The sequence below is a fragment of the Mesoplodon mirus genome (assembly GCF_964341445.2).
Source record: "Mesoplodon mirus genome assembly, chromosome: 19".
NCBI lineage: Eukaryota > Metazoa > Chordata > Mammalia > Artiodactyla > Ziphiidae > Mesoplodon > Mesoplodon mirus.
The window spans coordinates 59,693,972-59,699,167 of NC_138995.1; positions in this window are offsets into that span (position 1 = coordinate 59,693,972).

Below are 5,196 nucleotides of genomic sequence, written 5' to 3' on the forward strand. Positions count from 1 at the left end.
AGTCTATTATAAGTTGACAACAGTTTAACCTTAATCACATAAACAAATGCTACAATTTCACCCCCAACACTTTATGTTCTTCGTGTGGCAATTTATATCTTTTTATCTTATGTATCCATTAACAAATAGTGGATAGTTACAGTTATCCTTGATAACTTTGTCTTTTACTTTCAGACTAAAATTAAAAGTGATTTACACACCACCATTGCCCTGTTACAGTATTCTGCATTTCTCTCTTTATCTGCCTTTACCAGTGAGTTTTATGCTCCCATATGCTTTCATGTTGCTCTTTACCATCCTTTTGTTTCAACTTGAAGACGTCTCTCAAGCATTTCTTGTAAGGCATTATGCTAAGTGGAATAAGCCAGTCACAGAAAGACAAATGCTTCATGGTTCCACTTATATGAAGTATCTAAAATAGTCAAATTCAGAGAAGCAGAGAATGGAGTGGTGGTTGTCAGGCGCTTGAGGGAGAGGAAATGGGGATATAAAGCTTCAGTTACGCAAGATGAATGAGTTCTAGAGATCTGCTGTACAACATAAAGCCTGTAGTTACCAGTACTGTGCACAGGTAAACTCTGGGAGGTGATGGATATTTTTCTTATTTTGACTGCAGTCCTTGTTTCACAGGTAAATGCATATGTCCAAACTCATCAAATTGTGTACATTAAATATGTCCCATGTTTATAAATTATATCATATATAACTATATGATATATAAATTCATATATAAATTATATCTCAATAAGCAGCTTAAAAAAAAAGAAAGAAAATGAGTTGACGTCTCTGAACCTGGTAAATGGAAAGGGCTCATTACTACTGACCTCGGCAGGCGGTCGTAAGGCTCAGAGGATCTGTTGTAGGTAAATAATTTAGAACAGTAATTAATTGACACTAAATGCTTACACTAACATGCTTCAACCATAACTGGACTACATCTGGCTAATCATACAAGTCTCAGATAACCTGTCACCTGATTCCAAAAGCTGTTGGGTTGAAGACTAGAAGTTGAGGAATCGTTACTGCCATCTGATGGCCACAACCTGAATTTCTGCCTCTGAAAATTCCCAAAGGAGGGTGGTCTCAAACAGGCAAGAATGCCCTCCCTCATCCTCTTTTGGTGAACTGCGGTTTTACAGTAGATTCTGTTTTGGCTTGCTCTGCACTAGATGGGAGGTTGGTAAAAAGTAGCATTCCAGGAACCTCTGCAGAGAGAGGAGGGCGTTTCATGGCTGCTACACAGGAAATTTTGTAACAGAACCTTACTGCACACTGATACAAACCTATGTCCTGCCTTCATACCAAACACAATTTGCTCTTCCCACCACAGTATAAACAGTAGTCTGTGTGAATCAGGCATCTCCGGGCACACGCGTACAAGGTGCTCAGAGCATGTGAAAAGCAAGAGAAACAGTTGCACGTGTTAACCTTGAGTAAAGGAGGTGCTGCCCAAAGCAAAAGCCTCCATTAAAGAAAAGATTGATGTGGGATGCAAGATCCAGAGCAGTTTTTCACTTTGAATTAGGTGGAGAGGAACAGCCTTCATCCATTTATTCAAGCGTTCTTTCATAGAAACCTGTATTGAGCTGCTGTTTGGACCACCTCTTCACGTGGGAAATCTGCAGAAGCAGAAGTTCAGGTTGTGGCCACCAGATGGTAGTAATGACAGTAATGGCAGGGGGCGCGTCTATTGCAAACGCCATTCCAGGTGACCCCTCAGGTGAGTGATGTCGGCATCCTACCACCCAACATCCCACTGCACACCTGCCCCAGAATGGCGCCCAGGATTGCTCCGCTCAGCGTACCCAAAGTGGAGCTGCCATCCTCCTCCCCAAACCCACTTCTCTGCTGGGTTCCCTGTCACGCTGATGACAAGGTGGCCCCCGTCTCTAAGGCCAGAAGGAAGGACGGGGTTTGCCCCCTTTCATCCCCGCTTCTCTTCTCCAGGATCCAATAATCACTAAGTGCTGTCCGTCCTTCCTCCTAAGCACAGCTCGTCCTGATGCCCGTCTCCTTCCCAACCTGACCCCAGTCGTTCCAGCCGCCTCAGCTCTTCCCTGGGTCTCTGAACCCACCCACCTCCTGCCTCCATCTCCCTGGGAAACACAGGCCTCTGGACTGTTCGCAGAGACCATGACCATCCACTTGCTGCCCAGCAGGAACAGCTGTGTTTCCTCTCCACGGCCAGAGACCAAGGTGCACACACCACCGGCTGGATTTGCAGCCCTGGCGGGCTCTGCCCTGCTGGACTCTCCACCCAGATCCCTCCTCTCCCTGCATCTCCGCACATCTCCACACCCAGCCTGGCCAGACCTCTGTGACTCTGAGACTTTGCATGTGCAGTCCCTTCCCCTGAAACATCCTTCCCTCCCCATTCCTGCCTCTCCAGGTCCTGAGCATCCTCAGGCTCAGTCTTAAATGTCACCGTGTGTGTGTGTGTGTGTGTGTGTGTGTGTGTGTGTTTCATTGTCTGGTTTTGGGTGGAAGAGCGGCATACACTTAATTATAGACTATTCAGCAAGTACTATTGGACATCTACTCTGTGCCCCCTTGTTGGAGGTTCCCAGGGGGCATCATTGACACAGCATCAAAAATCTCTGTCATCAAACATAGAGAATAAGCTTGTGGTTACTGGGGGGTGGGGGGAGGGATGGATTGGGAGTTTGGGGTTAGCAGATGTGAACTATTATATATAGAATGGATAAACAAGGTCCTACTATACAGCACAGGGAACTATAGTCAATATACTGTGATAAACCATAATGGAAAAGAATATGAAAAAGAATATGTATTATATGTATATGAATAACTAAGCCACTTTGCTGGACAGCAGACATTAAACACAACATTGTAAATAACTATGTTTCAATAAAAAAATTTTTTAAATCTCTGTCATCAAGAAGCTGTTCTTCTGGATATAAGAAGGATAGAAACATTAAAAAAAATAAGAAAAAATATTGAGTCTGTTTGATGGTAATATGTGTTTGGAGAAGCATCAGGCAGGGAAAGAACAGGTGACATTTGGGGGGGCAATTTTCTATTTCTGAGAGTGTGCCCGAGGTGGTGTTTGAGCCAAGACTTGAAAGTGGAAGAAAGTGGGTTCAGTGTTCACCTAAGAGACAATTATCTGAAGGGCTTCCAGGCCAGTGCAAGTATCCGGAAGCCTTTGAGGAGAGCAGAGATAGGATTGAACTTTCATTTGAAAAGGATCCTCATGGAAATGCAAATCAAAACTACCATGAGGTATCGCCTTACACCAGTCAGAACGGCAATCATCAAAAAGTCTACAAATAATAAATGCTGGAGAGGGTGTGAAGAAAAGGGAACCCCTCTGCACTGTGGATGGAAATGTAAACTGGTGCAGCCACTATGGAGAACAGTATGGAGGTTCCTTAAAAAACTAAAAATAGGGGCTTCCCTGGTGGCGCAGTGGTTGAGAGTCTGTACAAATTCATTTGTATTATTTTTTAGATTCCACATGTAAGTGGTATTATATAATGTTTGTCTCTGTCTGACTTACTTCACTTAGTATGATAATCTCTAGGTCCATCCATGTTGCTGCAAATGGCATTATTTCATTCTTTTTATGGCTAGGTAATATTCCATTATATATATTCATATATATATATATCACATCTTTATCCATTTCTCTGTGGATGAACACTTAGGTTGCTTCCATGTCTTGGCTATTGTGAATAGAGCTGCTATGAACAGCACTATTGAATAACTATATGAATAACTAAGCTATAATAACTATATGAATAACAGAAACAGACTCACAGATATAGAAAACATGGTTTTCTATGGTTACCAAAGGGGAAAGGGGATGGGGGAGGGATAAATTAGGAGTTTGGGACTAACACATACACACTACTGTATATAAAATCGATAATCAACAAGGACAATGCATAGCACAGGGAACGCTACTCAATATTCTGCAATAACCTATATTGGAAAAAAATCTGAAAAAGAATAGATATATGTACATGTATAACTGAATCACCTTGCTGTACAGCTGAAACTAACACAACATTGTAAATCAACTATACTCCAATACAAAATAAAAATTAAATTAAATTGAAAAATATAATAATTTGGAGGTTCGGTAAAAAAAAAAGAAATTTCCGGGCTTCCCTGGTGGCGCAGTGGTTGAGAGTCCGCCTGCAGGGGACACGGGTTCGTGCCCTGGTCCACGAAGATCCCACATGCCGCGAAGCGGCTGGGCCCGTGAGCCATGGCCGCTGAGCCTGCGCGTCCAGAGCCTGTGCTCCGCAAACGGGAGAGGCCACAGCAGTGAGAGGCCCGCGTACCGGAAAAAAAAAAAAAAAAAAAGAAAGAAATTTCCTTTGCACTAACATAGAACATGTGCTTGCCCGTTTGTTTTACATGAAGATGCTACATGATTTTTATTCTGAAGATGCCACTGAAAGTTTGTGAATCAGCATAGTAGAAGTTAAAAAAAATCCCATATCATATTTTTAGAAAATACCCAGTACGCTACCAGGACACATGGCGATCTCACCAGTGACGCAGCTCTAAAGCCCGACAGTGCTGCCTGTTTGGGGAGGAAGTGATGGGACCGGGTGGGAGCATCTCCTGGGCAGGGACCAGGCCAGCCGTATCCCTTCTGGTCTCCAGGTCACCAGCCCAAGATGCTCAGTGTTGGGTGAAGGAGTGAATGGATGATTGGCTGCTGCCTTCACGTCACCCAGGAGCCCCTTCTTGTCTTCTGCCCCAGACGCTCACACAGACCCTAAAGAGCCCTACATCTTGCAGGACCGACCACCCGAGGGTCTAGGTGAGGCTGTGACCCTCCAGGTCAAGACAGGAGCTGAGCGGCTCCCTGGTGTAGACAGCGGTGCTCAGACGGGAGGACCTTAGGATGCTCACCGTGTCCTACGCCTCCGTGTCCTCAGAGGCTCTGGCGCTGGAAGGACCCACCCGAGATGGGGGGCAGGACAGGGGTCTCCTCCTTGCCTGCTCCTCTCCGGGCAGGTCTCCGGGGTCTCTGGACCGAGGGCTGTCCGAACGCTCTGTGCGGTGGGGTGGGGGGTGGGGCGTGGGGGCGGGGCGGGGATGAGCTCCGGCTCTGCACTTCCTCTTCTGTGAACAGCTGGGTCTCGAGTTCCTCCCCGCTTCCCGTGGGTCTCCCCGCAGCCTTCCCTCCCTCTCTCCTTCCCCTTCTCTTTTCACACA